The 19183-nt window shown below is 42.6% G+C and overlaps 1 long non-coding RNA gene across 1 annotated transcript in view; it reads right to left on the reverse strand.

Annotated features, from left to right (window-relative positions):
• Nucleotides 1-19183, reverse strand: part of LOC137504203 (uncharacterized) — a 224138-nt gene that overhangs the window by 150964 nt on the left and 53991 nt on the right. Inside the window, exon 2 of the long non-coding RNA XR_011019444.1 lies at nucleotides 16553-16657. This is a non-coding gene — a long non-coding RNA (uncharacterized lncRNA). The remainder of the gene's footprint in view (nucleotides 1-16552; nucleotides 16658-19183) is intronic.

The following is a 19183-nucleotide window of genomic DNA, read 5'->3' on the forward strand; positions in this document are numbered from 1 at the left end:
CAAGACACCTAGCAGGGAGTGTATGTTAAATGAGTCATCTCCAGTCTTTACTGCTAACGCGTTTCAGTCTAATGTCCCCTTCACCCCATCTCTGTTTTTCTCTTTTTCAGAGGTCAAGTTCTAAGAAACAAATTCTGTTCAAATAAAGCAAAGGCCCACCCCTAAACAGTTCTCTGGTGTCTAGTGCTTTTACTGTAACTTAATACCGTAGCATCTGCTATAGCATTTATTATAACTTAATACCTTATGGTGCTTGGCATCCAGAGTTTCTTGGCACCCACTCCTGCTTGACACTAACAGATACTTGACACCCATTGCTATTTAACAATCACAGTTCCCTGGCATCATGGCTGCTTGGCACCTAGTTTCCTGGCAACCAACTATTACTTAGCTCCCACTGTAACCCTGTGCCCACTGTGACATTGACACACTGCTACATGGTACCCTACTAGCCCACCACTATTTGCTTACCACTAGAATCTACCAGTTATATTACCTGGATGCCACTAAACTCTGCCAATGAGTATCTGTCTGTCAATCATATTCTTCATCGGTGATTGATATCATTTGCTTGTCATTGGTAATATCTGCAGAACATCGGTATCTGCCTGTCATTGGTGATATGGGCCCACACGCAATTAACTTTTTCACCTGAGTTTCCTCCTAGGTGATATGTTCACAACTTGTCATAAATTGCCTTTTCAGCCACTAGGAAGCAAGGAAATAGCAAGAAAATACTCTGAATAAATGTAATAGTACTTTTTCACCAACTTTTAGATACTTTTTCAATTGTAAAATGTGGAAAAGTTAGTTTAAAAAGAAGATGCAAATTATCTCCTCAGGTGAAAAAGGTAATTGCATATGGGTCAAAGGTGTTGATTTACAAAGGTTACGTATTTTTCACCTTAAAGGGACTCCGAGCTCAGAGTAAAAATAAAATTTGAACTTACCCGGGGCTTTCTCCATCCCAGCCCTGGTCGGGACGTCCCACGCCGGCCTCCAGGCTCTTCTCCCGGCGGCTGTCCGCATAGCCTTCTCCTTCCGTATACGCCACGAATGACGTCACAAGCCGGCCGCCGCGCGTCATGACGGCGGCCGGCGTGACAGCACGGCGCATGTGCGATTAAACCGCGCATGCGCCGTGCTGTCACGCCGGGCGCCGTCATGACGCGCGGCGGCCGGCGTGTGACGTCATTCGTGACGTATACGGAAGGAGAAGGCCCGACACTCGCCAGTGTCGCCCGGGGGACCGGCCTGTTCGCGCTATGCGGACAGCCGCGGGGAGAAGAGCCAGGAGGCCGGCGTGGGATGTCCCGACCAGGGCTGGGATGGAGAAAGCCCCGGGTAAGTTCAAATTTTATTTTTACTCTGAGCTCGGAGTCACTTTAACTGTAAAGGCCCATACACACGTCGGATTTTTAAGAACGACAGGTCGTTTGAACGTCCTGTCGTTCAGTCGTCCGCACGCCAAATTGGGCGTGTGTACAGACTGTCGTTCAGGTGATAAGACTGGTCTTGAGCGATCCGCCGGGCGGATAAGAAGAGGTAATGCAGGAAATAAACAAATAAGGAGAGATAATTCATGAGATAAATAGATAAGTAGAACTACACCATGATTTAAGTCAGTTAAGGAGAGTTATACAATGAATTAAGTCAGTTAAGGAGAGCTAAGCCATGATTTAAGTCAATTAAGGAGAGTTATGCTAGGAATTAAGTCAGTTAAGGCGAGCTAAACCATGAGTTAAGTCAGTTAAGGAGAGCTAAATCGTGAGTTCAGTTAGAAAAGGAGAGCTAACTAATGAGTTAACTTACATACCTGATATTTAACTCTTTCAGGCAGAGAAAGAAAAAAGGGAACACAGCATAGTTATTTGTGTGTTAGGCACTGTACATACCCATGTGTTCCTCATCATGTCACATGTCACCTCAGGTATCCTTTAATAGAAAAGCTTTGTAAATCAGGCCCAAAGTGCCTTGATTTGGCATTCTAGTTTGTGGTCCAGTAAAATAGGTGAAAAGGGATTATTAATGCATTGCCTACAGCATGCAGTGTAGTTTCATGTATTTCTTTGGTATGTCCATGGCCCTGCCCTAAATCTTGTGGCCATTCCCACTTCCCCCACGTCACCTGCCTGCCCTGCTATAGTGCTCAAGATATTTTAGAGTTTTTTGTGTATTTTGGGGAAGGAAGTAAGAAGGGAGGAAGGAGTGTGTGACACAGGTCCCATAGATGGGGCACCAAGTAGGTCAGAAATGGTTCAGGGTATCTGCAAACCTTATATGTTCACAGTTGAAAGTGAACCTAACCAGAAGTCAGTTAAGAGTTTGTATGGAAGATTTTTTTAGGAGCCAGAAGTGATTCTTAAAAAAAACTGCCACTGATAACTTTTAAAAAAGTTAATATATTTATAAAGATGATTGAACAACTGGAAACAGAGGCGCCAGAATAAAATATGATAAAAACAGTTTAAAATGGAAGACTCGGAAAGTCGAGATTCAGCACAAATCAGATTTGAATCCAAAACCTCTAAACAGGAAATGTGTTTCGCAGGTATCCACCCATTTATTGAGGCAATAAAAAGAGCAACTTTGCTGAACTTAAAATTGAAAAACAGTGCCACCGCTAAAACTGTTTCATTGCCAGTAGTCCAACCTTGGTGGAGGGGTGTTGTTTTTCAACATCTACGGAGAGCGACATCTCGAAGGGGGTCAGGACTAATCTCCCCACCTCTCTATACGGTGGTTACCTTGGTGGTAACTCACTTTTGTGAGTATTATTTACCTATCCTCTATAATAAAACCCAAGTGTCTCTGCATCCCATGTCCCTGTGCGTGTGTTTTGTAGCACTGCGCATGTGCAGGGAGGGACGCAGAGACACTGAAGGGGAGGAAGGGGCAGCCGAGTGCGCGTGCAGAGACAGACCTAGCCCGTTTTTAAACAGGCTAAGGTCACTAGTGTGTAATAATATTGAAGATCATCTTACTTAACATACTTCACTATCAGGGGCTTTCAATTGTCTCCCTTTTTATCTTACAAATGGATAAAGAATAAAATACAAATGTTGTTCTACTCAGAGCCCAATCCAATAAGACTTCATCGTGTTTTCATTTAACAGAATGTTTTTTTCAAACCAGGGAATTATTTTTCTTCTAATAACAGAGAATGTCCTTAAAAGATATTGCTGGCTTACGTACTTGAAAATGTATGCCTAAATATTAATAAGTTGATCCTTTGTGGGAGTATGTGACTAAGATTTGGCACAGTACGCAATGTTCATTTTCACAAGTTACCAGTTCTAGTCTGACAAAACTGAACAGCAGCGTTGGACTTGCTTACAATACAGCCTTTTCTCCTAATATTTTCAGCTAGCTGTTCTGAGATATTTTCAGGAGCAAATACCTACGTTTGAAGAAAGATTCCTCATGGCTTTAAATAAAACTATTAAAGTTTAACTAGCTACCGCACCGTGGGCAGTATATCTACGCCCTGCAGGACTTTAGCTGAAGTCCCAGGTATGTAGATCTTAGTCTATTACCACGATCCCCACTGTGCGCGCTCCCGTTTGATTGCCACCCATTAGTGTACAGATCAGTGAAAGGGAACACAGTTCCCATTCACTGATCTAAGTGCGTGTGATCAATGAGATGCCGGCGTTCATTGCCAAAAATGAAAGTATAGCATAAACACGTTAATTCCTGTAACACATTTACATTTATGCAGTAAAAAGAAAATAATTAGAATTTTGGGGGGCATCTAGTAGTCAGAAAGTAAAATTACACCTAAATACTTCCCAATACAAAAAAAAATACACATCATATACCATTAGGTATCCCTACAGTTACCAAAATAAAACACTTTAATAAAAAAAGGTGACATTTAAATAGTTACCTTAGGGCTCTTTCACATCAGAGCTTGCGTTGGAGAACGCTCAAAGCATACGTTTTGTTGTATGCGTTTTAATGCGTTTTGATATGCGTTGCACTGCAGTGAGTGTGCGTTTTTAATCCGTTTTCAATCCGTTACTGCACATAGAAAAACGCAGGTAATTTTTTTTTCTTTTAGTTTTCAACTTTCTACATTGTTCCTCTGTTGCATTCTGGGACTGATTGCCTGCGTTAACGGATTGAAAAATTAATGTAAAATGTAAAAATTTTACATTGACTAACATTGTAACGCATAAAGCTAGCGTCGGCCGAAAAACTGGGGGCAGTGTAACGCAACGCACAAAAAGGCTGCGTTATATGTGAAAGCTAAAATGAAAGTCTATGGACTTTCATTTTACCTTGGGTAGCACAAACTTTACCCTTTGCGTTGAAACACAGAAAATCTGCCCTAATGTGAAAGAGCCCTTAGGGACTAAACTACTTAAATATGTATGTCAAGAGTGTATACATTTCTTTTTGTTTTGTTTTGTTTTTTTTGTTGCAAATAAGGGCTTGTAATTAGTGACAGATGCAAAACTGAAAAAATACACCTTTATTTCCAAATAAAATATTGTTGCCATACATTGTGATAGGGACAAAATTTAAAAGGTGTAATAACCGGGCCAAATGGCCAAATAAAATATGTGGGTTTTAATTACAATAGCATGTAGTACTTTGAAACTATAATGGCTGAAAACTAAGAAATGATGATTTTTTTTTCAATTATTTTCTTATATTTTTCCGTTAAAATGCATTTAGAATAAAATAATTCTTAGCATAATGTACCACCCAAAGAAAGCCTAATTGGTAAGCAAAAAAATAAGGTATAAATCATTTTCTTGTGATGAGTAGCAATAAAGTTATCTGCAAATAAATGGGAGGAGTGCTGTAAGGTGAAAATTGATCTGGTCCGTAGGGGAAAAACCCCTCAGTGTTCAACGAAAAAAAAGACTTATGATATGATGACTAGTATGTGTAGTACAGCTAAGAAATAGAACATTGGTAGCAAGGAAAAGGGTATCATATTTTTATTTTCACTTATATAGCTTTTTTTATAACATTGCATCATTCTGTCATGTGTGCAGTTTAGAAAACACACTCTGTCTTTCAAGCTATAAAACATAGCATAAATAATGACCCTTTGAACTTTCCTACGGTAAAAATCTCAAGCTGTCTCTTACTGTTTCTTGGCTGTTTAAGTGCTTCAGAAAACAGGACTAAGTTCGACCCAGTGGGTCAAATAGCTCAGAGAAACTCATTTGCATAGATAACAACTGGAGTTTTTTTTTTACTTTTCCTGTACTGGAACGCAACATGAGACTTTTTTCTTTGTTACTAATGTTCTATTTCCTAGCTGTACTACATATACACTTCACTATCTCCTGAGTTTATTTTCCCTTCAGTTTTGCTTTAAGTTAATTTAAAGTGCACCAGAGGCATCCCCATCCTCCTCCACTGGCCCGTTCCAGTGCTGTCTCCTTTGCAAAACCATTGACAAGCCCTTGTAGATAGCTCATGCATGCACAGTAGCTTGGACCCGATTGGGGTTGGCTCTTTTTGCCAAGGCACGAAAGGGTCCATGCTACTGCACAGATGCAGTGTGGCCATGCTTTGAAGATCTCAGAGCTGGAATGGCCAGGCAGAAGGAGACAAGGAGGGTCTAGACTCTAGAGGCTTCCTTCTCTGGAGATAAGTATCTCCTGCTCCTACATCTCTGCAGTATTTCATACTCTCTACTACTAACCAGTAAAATTGAGAATCAATTTTAAGGTGTAGCTGATGACTTTCAAAGCCTTGGATAACCTGTGTACCACATATCTGGATGAACTAAGTTGCGCACTCCTACGTGTACCCTTTGTGCTGCTAACAAATAGAATTTGATGATTCCTAGCATCCATTTAAAAATATGCGCTGCTCTCACTTGCAGTCCCAACTTTGTGGCACTTGCCCCACAATCACTGCGAAAGACTTCATCTGTAGACATCATCAAGAAATGGTTATATGATTTATAAATAATGGCCAAGATACCAAGCAGTTGAGAACCAAACCATTCCTGACTACCTACCACCCTATCTGGTACATGTAACATAGTGAGAAAGCTCACACAAGTGGTTTAAACAAGACGAAGACACAGAACATTTATATTGCACTTTTCTCCTGGTGGACTCAAAGCGCTTGAGCTGCAGCCACAAAGGACGCTCTCTATAGGCAGTAGCAGTGTTAAGTAGTCTTGCCTAAGGTCTCCTACTGCTTAGGTGCTGGCTTACTGAACAGGAAGAGCCGAGCCTGGAATCCTGTGTCAGGGGCAGATCCCTGAAAGGGAAGGTCCAAGCAGCTAAAAAAAAAGACATTTACTTAACCGTGGCTTCCTCCAGCCCCTAGCAGCTGGTATGTCCTTCGCTGCAGCTCTACACTCAGCTGCTGACTCCCGGTCCCCTCCGCTGCAGAGGACAGCCTTGCCAGGTCATCCTCTACTGCGCCTGCACGAACGCCACTGTCAATTACTTGCACGTTGTGTGAAGTGTACTGCGCAGGCTCAGTAGTTCTGCGCCTGCTCAGTACACTCCACGCAAAGTGATTGAAAGCGGCGCTCTGCAGGGGCAGTAGAGGACGACTGGTGAGGTCGTCCTCTGCAGCGGAGAGGACCGGGTGCCAGCGGCTGAGTGCGGAGCTGCAGCGAAGGACATAGTGGCTGCTAGTGGCTGGAGGAAGCTCCAGGTAAGTAAATGTATTTTTTTTTTCAGCTGCTCGGACCTTTCCATTTAACCAGTACACTATCCAGCCACTAGTTTAGTCTATTGGTTATGTTTGTTGTTTAGTTTTCATTAACATTGTGGCTGAAGCGTGATTGAAATGTTTGTATGCAATATCTGATATGCAGATATTCATTTCAACAGCAGCAATAAAGTTTAAAGGAAACCTGAGGTGATGAAATAAACAATTTGACGTGTAATTGTGTAATCCTAATCTTGAATAGGACTTTTCTGTAATCCCATAGTTGTATTTTGATCTAATATGTTAAAAATGTAGGTTTATATTAGGTGAATGATCACAGTTTATTCAGCTCCCATGCAGGAAAACCTCAATGTTTAATTTGGTATTTGTTCTCTGCTCTCAGAAGTGACAGAGGAGTTCTTTGACCTCTAATGAGTGACTAGTTACCGGTGCAATAAAAACTGTAATTTTGATCCCCAGAGAAAAAAGGGAAAAATAACACAGGCTAGTTATAAGTAGGATTAGAACTATACATACAGAAAAGGTAACTGAATAGAGACCAAAGGGGCTGATTCACATAGTGCCAGTAGTAAAGCCATGTGCAAACAGCAGTGTACCACATGTTGGACAATAATAGGTAACATGAGCGTTACTATGGTAACGTACACAGCTGGCTTTTATGCCAGTAATATTGCCGTGTGAAGAAGGAGAGATATACACATAAGGGGGTTTATTCACTAAACGTCAGTAAAAGTGACATGGAGGATGATGGTGTTACATAAATCCAAAATAATAATAATAATAATACAGTTGCAGTATGTAGGCAGTGCCTGGTATTTTACCAATACTAATGGCAGGTTCCTTAACATGCGTTGTGCAAATAGCACAACTAGTGTTACCTCTAAACTATCTGTGTAATTCATGGTGCACTAGTAATGTGTTAGATGAGTAGAGTAATGTGGGCACTGCTAAAAACGTGGGCACTACTTAGGTAGCACAAACTGTGCAATGCTTGTTAGATACCTGGCATCAGTATTGGTGAAATTGCCATGCGCTGCCAGCGCACTGTAACTTTACCAAAGTTTATTGAATCAACCCCCATCTCACATTACAGGATCTTAAAGCGGAACTCCAAAGTAAACTTAAAATCTTGCTGCCTTCTAGTAAAAAAGTTGTATTTACCTGAGAAGCCTTGTCCCGCAAAGCCATCCTGTAGACCCAGCATCACTCGACTTCCGGCACCAGGCCCCGACTCCCCGCCTACTGCAGTAAATGGCTTGGCGTTTTTCTCTGAGGAGAGAGGGTAGGCGGGGTCAGGCACTGGAAGTCAAGTGATGCAGGGTCTTCGGGACAGCTTAGTGGGACCAAGCTTCTCAGGTAACTATAACATTTTTTTACTAGAAGGCAGCAGGATTTTGAAATTTACTCTGGAGGTCCACTTTAAAGATATGGTTACTCTTATTTACCTCTTTGATGATCCTGCCTGGGCATGTTTTTTCACCTTTCACTGATCTTCTACTGTCTGATAGTGATTGTCTATTGCTAATCTTCTTCTGTCTAGTAAACAATGCTGTGTCATCAACATTCACATTGCTTATACTTTGTAGATGCTGATTGTCACTCTTTGACCTTTTCCAGTCCAAGCCTGACTTATATTCTGCCACAAATGAGCAGGAAATAAACAACCTGCTAGCTCAATAGTCATCAACAGACCTTCTGAACCAATATCGTCTACCTTATTACTTTAATCACCATTGCAGTTTACAGGCAGGTGGAGTAAATAAATAAATGAAGTGAATTGACCTTAATTCATTCTGCCACTGAAGACGAGCATCACTGTGTACACACATCCTTGTTCTAAATAATTACTCTCACAATTAGAAGCAGAGAAGCTCCAGCAGAATTTCTGGGCACAAACCATGGTAAATATGAGCAGCCAGCTGAATCTGTCCAAGCATCAGTTCCATGAAGGACAACAGTATTTGACCATTTTTCAGCTATCATTAAAAAAAAAACGAAAAACAAGACAAAACAAAAAACAAAACAAGTGATATATGATTACGTTGGCTTTAGAGATATTTCTCTTTTTCAAAAAGTCTGTTTATATGATGATAAGGATCAAAATATTTTACATTTGTGGGCTGAAATGAGGTATTATCACTATGAGTTTGTATAGCGCTGACATCTTCCACAGCAGTTTACAGTGTACAGTATATAGTCATGTCACTGACTGTCCTCAGAGGAGCTCCGGTTTAATCTTGACCATAGTCTTAAGCCTTGTACACATGCTAGATGGTTCTCAGCCTCAATCCTCTTTGATGCTTTCTTGAGAGATCTTGAGTACCGGATAAGCTTGATCGAGCACAGGCCAAGTCCATTGTTCTCCTTACCCTCCCACTCCATCATACAGTACATCGGGCCTTCAACCCTCCTCCACCCTCCATACATTATAACATCTTGTGTAGTCTCGGGACACATCTGTACAGCACTTGGCCTGGAACTGTCACCCAAGGGGTCGAGTACAAATCCCTGTGGTATACATTGTTTGTGTGTGTACGCACCTATAGTTTTATGCCTCTGCTGCTGACTAAGGGTTCAGTAGGTCTACACCAAGGCCTACTGCAAAAAGGAGATATGTTTGGAGTCCCAGTGACATTATTCATTGAGCGGATCGCTCAAAAACAGGCTTATCACCCGAACGACAATCTGTACACACACCCGATTTGGAGTGCGGACGACTGAACGACGGGACGTTCAAACGACCCATCATTTGCAAAAATCCGCCATGTGTATGGGCCTTTAGTCTGCAAAATCTTATTATTGTTTTTACAATCAAGACTTGATTGTAGATTATGGACTACATGGTTGGACCTGTGCTAGATTTCATATCAGTTGGAGTCACATGTTGATTGAATGGCAGCAGGGGAAACTTATAAAGTGTAAAATTTAGCACTCTGTAATGTGAACTCTTCACAGCTTTGCTTCCCTGTCACTCCTTGGTGCATGTCCCAAGTGCTTCTTTGCTTCCCTTTTGCTCCTTGGGGGATGTCCCAAGGGTTTAAAGCAATTAAGCAGTGGTGTAGCAATAGGGGGTGAAGAGGTAGCGACCGCATCAGGGCCCTTGGGCCAGAGGGGCCCCGAAGGGTCCACACTATATCACAGTATTAGCTCTCTATTGGTCCTGTGCTGGTAATAATCACTTCTATAGATGCTTTGAATAGTAGTAATCCTTAACACACTGTTCCCCATCCCCTTCTTGCAACTCTGACACAGTGGTTGTCCTTGGCAGGTTTTGGTACGCCATATCAATTGTTATGTATAGAGTGCTTGGGGGGGGGCCCATGTAAAACTTGCACCGGGGCCCATAGCTCCTTAGCTACTCCACTGAATTCTGGTTTGGCTCCCACACTGTAAGCCTTCATCTACCTGGCCACCCAGGCTGCATACCTGAATAAGGGTCTGGTTAAGAAGTTAAGGGGACCCAACTTTTTTTTTTTTTACATAGTTTACAGTCAATTATGTCACGTAGGAATTCCCTGGTATTCCCAGAGTTAGAAAGTATATTTTTATTCAGTAACCAAAGGTATTGAAATAGTCAGAAAAGGCACAATTTACAGCTAAAAAAGGAGTACCATTCATTACACTAGTGTAATAGTAATCACCCACAGCTGAAAAATGCAATAGTGCAATACATAACAGGAGTCAGAATTACAGTTATGGAACATTATTATTATTATTATTATTATTATAATATAACATAATGAATATCAACGCTGATCCAATCAGCCAGACATCCATGCAGTGCAAAACAACAGCTACAAATTAGGATTGGGACTCTCTAACCATCTGTCCATATAATGTTTTATAAAATTAAAGTAGTGATTCATATCTATTTACAATTAAAACAGGAAAAAATACAGTGTCAGGTCCCCATTACTATCCCAACAAGATCCTTGCCTGGTTCCAGTCATCACAGATCCCTGAGCACCTACCCGAATTCCATCTCAAATTATTTTTGGGGGGAGTTCAAGTTTGGGCTCTGCTGACAAATTAATATTTTTGTACAGTTCAGTCAAGGCTGAAAAAGGCTTTCAAACTGTACTGGACACGAGTGAAGCAACACTGCCATCTTACAGTGTAAAAAGTATGAAAAAAATGAACCTAAACTCTTCCACAGGAGAGAAGGAAGACCACACCCTGTGTGTGTTTAGAGATTACAGCCTTTCTAATTCTACCTTATCTGCAAATAATGAGCCACTGTAGTGTCAGCTCTGTCGATCTGTGCTGCTGGTGTGCTGACTTGTGAACTAATATGTAAACACAGGAGGTTAACTCTTTCTCTGCTCCCATGAAACCAGGAAGTAACCACTCTTCAGAATCTCAGCAGGAGTTCCATGGGCTGCAACAAATAAATGTTTTTCTTTAAAGGATATTATGCTGTTGCTTTTCTTTTAGAGCAGAGAGGAAGTTATGAGTTTAGGTCTGCTTTTTTAAAATACTGTGAGGGGTTTGCAAAAAACAAGGCAATCCTCCTATCGCTTTACAGAAGAAAAACAAATAATGTACTAATATCAAAAAGCAAATTGGGGCTCATTTGATACATTTATGTTTATAAACACACCTGTTTAGGGGTCTAACAAAATCCTGGACTTCCAAACAAAATCATCATAAGCACCCTGCACTGCCCCCCACCATGTAGTAGTTAGTTGAGCCTTAAACACCAACACCCTCTACCCCGGGGCTGCAGAGTTGCACAGGAAGCTGAGTAATATTTACCTGCTCCAGCTGCGTTGTGTCACTTGCTCTGTCCCTGTGTCGGTACCTGGCTCCAGGGACGAATCTAGACCAAGTTGCGCCTGGGGCAAGGTCAGGTTCTGGCGCTTAAAGGTCAGGTTTTGGCGCCTAAACTGCCATTCCCCATGCAAATTTTGCCGCCTTTTTAAGAATTCAACAAACTGCGCCTGCGGAAAGAGACCCGCCTGCCCCCCCCCCCCCCCCCCCAGATCCGTCCCTGCCTGGCTCCTGATCTCGTGACGTGTTGGAATCTGGAGATGTGTGTTGGAGCTGCCAAGAGGAACAGGAGACTTGACACAGCGCTAGAACAGGATAAGGTAACACTGCTCTCTGTGCCAGTGGAGGAGGAGGTACAGGGCCCCATAGGGTTTCATGGGGCCTATTGTTACGCCAGTGCATCTATTACACAGAACAGAAGCTGTAACATTCAGATATTTACAGTCATTTGTGTTTCCACCCTGAATATCTTGTTTTAATTAAACCTTAGAGGAAAAATGAATTCTGCTAGTTGGTAATCCACAGGGTATCAGAGTAGTTAAAGGAAATCTAAAGTCAACAAAAAAAAAAATCAGTTTAACTTTTCTAGGGCTTCTTGCTGCCCCTCTGGAGTCATCCTGTGCCCACAACGTCCGTCTGAGTCCCTCGGGCCAGGAGCCGCGACCCGTGCTAAGCTGGCCAGCCACGAACCTCCTCATGGCTGGGAGCATTCATCACTACTGTGCATGCGCAGAGCACTCCCGGTCGCTGGATCCCGATCAGGGAGCACGGTTAGGGGCCGCACATGCGAAATAGCCACTGACTGGTGGCGACTGAGCAGCATTTTTTGCTGCTTGACGGAGGGACTTAGACAGAGGTCGTGGGCACTGGATGACTCCAGGTAAGTTAAAGTTAATTTTTTTGTTGACTTAGGTAACCCTTTTAAGGCAAGATATCATTAGGGAAAGCACTAGCATTCTAGTTGTGTCCAGGGCCGGAATTTATACTCTTTACTGTGCCCAAGGCACCTGTCAACAGCCGCCCCCCTTCGGTATAGGTAGCGAGATTACCCCTCCCCCCTTCCCTTCAGAATAGGTAGCTAGATGACTACTTCTCCCTCTTCCCTCTAGTATAGGTAGCCTGATTACCCCCCCCCCCCAGTATAGGTAACAAGATGACCCCCCCTTTCCCTCCAGTATAGGTAGCCAGATGACTGCTTTAATGTCTCTCCCCCCCCCCCCCCCTTTCAGTATAGGTAGCCATCTCGCCTTCACACCGCAGCAGCCCTCAGTGTCACTCATTTCTCCACTCATCTCCAGTGCAGAAGTTTCCTCTTCCTTTCTGTCTCCAATGCTGCCCAAGTCCATAGCCACTAGCCACAATGCAAGCGTGTACAGAGAGCAAGGTGGCTGCTGCACAGGCAGCTGGCAGCAGAGTACCGAGGTCAGGCGCTCACCTGATCTCCCTGCATTGCAGCATTTGCAAGCTTGGAAATGCTGCACCAGTTTAGCCTGCTGCTTTGGTGCCCGTGCTTCTGTGATACCCTTAGGCCATGGCCTAGGTGTCCTTGGGCTAAATCTGGCTCTGGTTGTGTCCTGATATCTTGAGTGAGAAAGGGCCAGATAAGAGATATGCTTGTGAGTTGAAGATGAATAGGAGTTGGTTAACCAGGCTCGATGACTTACGCAAATTAAATCAAACAGAAGGGATTTCCTGGTGGATCCTGATTTTGCCTTTGAGATAAGCTAGCTTTGTCATAGCATGGTGTCACTGAGAATGTGTTATTTCAATGATCACTCAGCAGAATGCTAGAGAGCTTGGTTCTCTGCATTTCACTGTTAGAGCAATTTCAGGGATTCACATTATTACAACAAATGTTACAAATGTCTTCCTAACAGCTTCTTTCTATCAGTCAGATTCACTTACAGAGATAAAATGCTTTATCCACAGCAGCCATTTAAAACTTATTGGTGAAAATACATCAGGTCGGTTTGCCCAGAACACAGTGCAAAAGAGAGGCAGAGAGCAAGGGATTGAAATTCCTATATTGTTTTCATCAATAACTTAATTTGTGCATAAATGCAGAGGCATAGCTAGGGTTTTCAGCACCGGGGGTTAAACCCCACCCCTCCCCGTGTACAAATGCTGTTAGTCAGATGTGCCCCCTTCTTCCCTATAAATAGCCATATGTGTCCCCTTCCCCCCATTTTGATAGCCCTGTAAATATCCAAATGGCCGGAGCTACCATAGGAAAAGATGGGCAATTGCCCCAGGGCCCCAGAGCCTGTAGGGGCCCCCAAGGTGTCCCTCCACCATCTTAGCTGTTGCTCCCCAGGGACTCTGCAGAGTCTGTTAAGTTGGGAGTTGATTGGGGGAGGGTCAGCAGCCAGCTCAGGGGCCCAGGAGGGAAATTTGGCTGCAACAAAGGGCCTCTAATGATGCTTTTTGGTCGGGGGTGTCTGGTGCCCAATTGTTACTTGAACCGGCCTGCCCCCTTTAGATAGTCAGATGTGCCCCCCTTATCCCATTTAGATAACCAGATGTCTATAGGTTATCTAAATGGGGCAAGAGGGGCCAGGTGTGCCCCCTTTATATAGCCAGTTTTGCCCCCTACAGATAGCCAGATGTGCCCCCTTTCCCCCTGTTTAGATAGCTAGATGTGCCCCAATTTTTCTGCTGCTGTTAATGCTTCGGCACTCCTCTGCATGCAGAGGGAGGGAGAGAAGCAGGCTCCCTTCGGGCAGCCAGCACGCGAGCCGCCTCTCACGTATGCTCAGTGACTACGCTGAGCGCCCTCACAGTGCTGCTCCCGGGGACATGTGTACCCATTTGCCCCCTCATAGCTACACCTCTGCATAAATGACTTTTCTCATGCCTATTGTTTTTAATACAGATGGCAAAAACATATTTTTGCCTGCCCATGTAATTTAACACATATTCTCATCTGTGCATCAAATAGAAAGAGAGAGAAATCTGGCACTGCAGTGCAAGAGTGCTATTTATTCTGTGCAGGACACATGTCAGTAATACATACTGTTAATGTGCTTTGCTACACTGCAACAAGCAGGAGATTGTACGTATTAGTGATGATGATCATAATGTGCTAATTTCGCTTATGCAAGATCTTGCAATTGTGAATACACATAATTAAATTTTAAAATTGAATTATCCTTTCATAAATTGAGCATGTTACATGGAATTATGAATACAGCAGTCGTAAATGATTGTTCACATAAATTGCAAACCCCCCCCCCCAAAAAAAAAACAGAATGGTAAGGGGAAAGAAATGGAATAGTGGGAACAAGTCAGTCAGCTGTGAATGTCCAGAGGTACTGCCACTGACTGAGAAGCATGAGGTCATGAGTTTGACTCTTGGGTCAGAAAAAAAATAAAAAAATAAGACATGTTTTTTTCAAAAAGACCTTGTAGTTTTTGAGAAAATCAACTTGAAAAATGTAAAGAAAAAAACGTTTTAAAACTCAGTAAAATTACATTTTGCTGCGGTACACTTTATATGTATATCAAGTTCCAAGTTCCGAATACTTATGTTGTACACAGCACCAGAGGTGGGGAACATACCAGCCTGTATGGATGAAAAAGGATTAAAGAGACATGGAAAAGGGGGGACTCCACGCTGTCCACTTTCCTAAAATATATAAAATGTGTACGGAACTCAGTATTAAAGTGTACCATAGCAAGTAAATGTAATTTTAGCAAGTTTAAAAACAATGGGGTTTTTGAGGGGGGAATTTCTTTGAAAATTGATTTTTTGAAAAAAAATGTTTACCCCACAGAATTTAACATTTTCGTGTAATTACACGTAACCACTAAATTATGGAACATAATTAGGGTTACATGCAAAAAAAAATTGTACAAATTTGCCAGAAATGTTGCATTACAGTTTTGTATGTAATTGTGAGATTACAATAATGTGAAATTCAAACTCAACACTATCGCCTTGGTTGAGAATCTAAAGTGTGTACAGGCGACCGTCAATGCCGCCAGAAGCCAATCCTTTGTGCGCCATGTGTCATCTATCCATATAATGTTCACACTGCATTCAGCCACAAACTATCCCCCAAGAGATCGAGTTGGGATCCCTGCAAGTGACAGTCCTCGTACGTTTGTATGAGGCTTTAGACCCCCATATTTTCTCTGCTTGATTTAGATTTAAAAAAAAAAAAAAAAAAACCCTATTCTGCATTTTATGTGATGCAAGAGCATCAACTGTGTATTTACGAAAAAGCAAATTAGCCATCCTTTAGCCATGGTCTTTAGCTGGAGGCAGCATGAGCTCACTTTACTAAACACCATATCGAATGAGTATGAAGCAGAAGCCTAGCACATAATTAAACTGTTTTTCCAAATAGCCAGAAGTTAATGTGAAACAAAAACAAATGTCTATTTTTGACATGCTCAGCCTCGTTATTTATATCCATCAGAATTATAATTTCCTTTTTCTGAATGTGTAATTTTTTTGCAGCGTGCGTACTATAGCTTTCGCCAGATAATGAAAGCTGTTTATAATTGGTTATGGCTGGTATACTTTGCAATTTCCTCCTAATCCTTTCCATTGTGCCTTCAAGAAATGGTCAGTTGGGAAAAAAATCCCAGTTCAGATTCATCTAAGGAAGTGTCGGTGTTGTAACTGTTAGAAAGATGGGATGTGACGTGTTTGATGACTAGTGTCCTATGACTATGCCTATGTCCTTTCCGTGGGTCGGAAGGGTCTGCAAAATGCATTATGCACCCCCGTGTTGGTTTTTGGCCTTTTTGCTCAAGATTCATTTATTTTGCTAATTCTCTGTAAAAAGACAAATCCATTTTTAATGGTTTCACAAGTCATTTATGTAGATGTGGAGGTACCAGAGGTCATTGTGTCTTCCAGAAATGAAATAAAAGACAGAAACGGAACCAGGAGCGAAGCAGGTCAATTCAGTACCCGGCACTCAGCGCCAAGTGCTTAAGCTGGTTGTCTTCATAGCACTAGTGCTATGCTGCACGCCCCACAGAAGAGTAATTCAGGGATGGGATTCAGAGGGGGGATGGTATTTAACACGCCATAATATGTACGCACCAGGAGCTTTATACAGTGGAGTATGTCAGAATAATAGGACAATTTAAGGTTCAAAACAATACTCACAAGTCAGGGCTGCAACAGTAAGAACCACGATAATGGGCTTGTGGAGAAAATAGGTCTGTCTGTACTCGGAACATGGATGATCCTAGGATCTAGGTGGACGCTCTCCTGAAAAATAAAAAAGTGTACAGATAGGAGTATTTTCTAATATCACTGTACCCCATAGGGGTAGGTAAAAGAAGGGATGGGTAGGTGGTGTCCCAGATGTGATAAAACATCTAAGAACAGTTTAAAATAACAGGTGGCTTATGTTAACGAAGTCCCTACCAGCAAAATGGCTGAAGTAAAAAATGTTTATTGGGAACACTACAGACAATGCTTTTTGGTGGTTAGATGCTGCTTCCTCAGGTCAAAGAGTCTTTGTGCAGCAACTAGATAGCCTGGAGCTTATAGGCACTCCAAGTTATCTATATCAAATTCACTCTTCAACCTGAGGAAGCGGGATATAGCCCACAAAATGCTGTAGTGTTTCCAATAAACTTTGCTTGCTTCCGCCATTTTGCTGGAAGTGACCTCTTTAAAGGGACCCTGAGCACTGGGTAAAAGATGAAATATTGACTTACCTGGGGCTCCAGCCCCTGGCTCCTCTCCCGGTCCCGGCTGACGGCTCCGCGATCAGACGACTTCGGCTCGAAGTCGTCAGGTCTGCTTCCCTCTTCCTTAATTAGCATCCTCACGCCAGCCGGCTACGCGTCATCATGCCAGCCGGTGTGAGAGTCCTGCACATGCGCGGTTCAATATTAGAGAACTGCGCATGTGCAGGACTCTCATCTCATGCCGGTGTGATGATACGTAGCTGGGCGGCGTGAGGAGGCTAATTAATGAAGAGGGAAGCAGACCTGATGACTTTGGGCCGAAGTCGTCTGATCACGGAGCCACCAGTCGGGACCGGGAGAGGAACCAGGAGGCTGCCAGGGGACCTTGCGGCCTACGCTGGACTGGAGGAAGCCCCAGGTAAGTCAATATTTCATTTTTTACCCAGTGGTCAGGGTCCCTTTAGGATGAGCCACCTGTTATTTAAAACTGTTCTAAGATGTTTTATCACATCTAGGACACAAAATGGGTTATCCAGATATTCTGAGGTCTTGCACTGATAGAAAAAGCTACACAAAAGATGAAAAAAAGTAATAAATTGTTCTTGGGACATTTTGACATTTGGCATTTTGGTGTTTATTTTAAATAGCGTTAAGATCTTCCATGGCACCGTACAGAATTCGCTTTCACTAGTGTGTCGTGTTTTTCTGATAGTTAGTCTTTGTGTTTGTCATCTGTACTCATTATTAATTTATTGTACAGCTCCACATAATTTGCTGGCACTTTAGCAATAAAGGATGCCAATAATTAAATAATAATAAAAGCGTGACTATAGTTATACCAGATCAAGTGATTACTTGGGGCCTGCAGTTCATGGCAGTCTTGTCGTGCAGTAATTGAATTTCACAGTGATCGATGGATAAAATGAATATATGCACTGAATATCTATAAAAATGCTAAGAGAGAAGATGGCATTTTCGCCTGAAGGGTTGGATATATGTCCAATTTACTAAAAGCAGATAGAGATGGCCCGAACCTCTGATTTTCGGTTCGCGAACTTTCGCGAACCACAGTAGACTTCAATGGGGAGGCGAACTTTGAAAACTAGAAACACTTATGCTGGCCAGAAAAGTGATGGAAAAGATGTTTCAAGGGGTCTAACACCTAGAGGGGGCATGGCGGAGTGAGATAAATGCCAAAAGTTCCAGGGAAAAATCTGGATTTGACGCAAAGCAGCGTTTTAAGGGCAGAAATCACATTGAATGCTAAATTGGAGGCCTAAAGTGCTTTAAAACATCCTGCATGTGTATACATCAATCAGGGAGTGTAATTAGAGTACTGCTTCACACTGACACACCAAACTCACTGTGTAACGCACCGCAAACAGCTGTTTGTGTTGTGACGGCCGTGCTGGACTGGTGCACACCATGGCGAGATTGCTCTTCCTCAGTGATATCAGGTAATGTCTAACTGCCTTATCAACTTTCGATGGTTCTTTCTCTACCATTGTTAAAGCTTACATCTGTTTTTTTAAATACTTGTTCTGCTTGCTGTTCAGTACCTGCAACGAGAATCTGTTATGGAGGGCAAGTCTGCCATTGTGAGTGACCATGGGTAATGGCCGGGGAATCAGGGTTCGATTCCGGTCCAGAGTGGGAGCCTAAGAAATGGCTACCACCACCACACATCAAAGGAAGGCAGCAGGCACGCTGTGGGCAAAGGAGCAGGAATGGCTACCACACATCCAAGGAAGGCAGCAGGCATGGCATGCACGTCCCGAGGTAGTGACCAAAAATAACAATACAGGAGGACTTTCGAGGCCCTGCTGTATATGACACTGATCGACTTTACTGCCTGTAACGAGAATCTGTTATGGAGGACAAGTCTGCCATCCATTCAAGTGAAAGGTATCAGAATCAGAATCAGAATCAGAATCAGAATCAATTTATTTTTCGCCAAGTAAGTTTGCACCTACAAGGAATTTGTCTTGGCAGTTGCTTAACAAACACAAACAAAAAACAATACAAGGACAGACAGTGTGAATATTACAAGTTAAGGACATTATAAGTATAGTGGCAGTAAGCAATGTGAGAATTGTTC

This window comes from Hyperolius riggenbachi, chromosome 4, assembly GCF_040937935.1.
Source record: "Hyperolius riggenbachi isolate aHypRig1 chromosome 4, aHypRig1.pri, whole genome shotgun sequence".
In the NCBI taxonomy this organism is placed as follows: Eukaryota; Metazoa; Chordata; class Amphibia; order Anura; family Hyperoliidae; genus Hyperolius; species Hyperolius riggenbachi.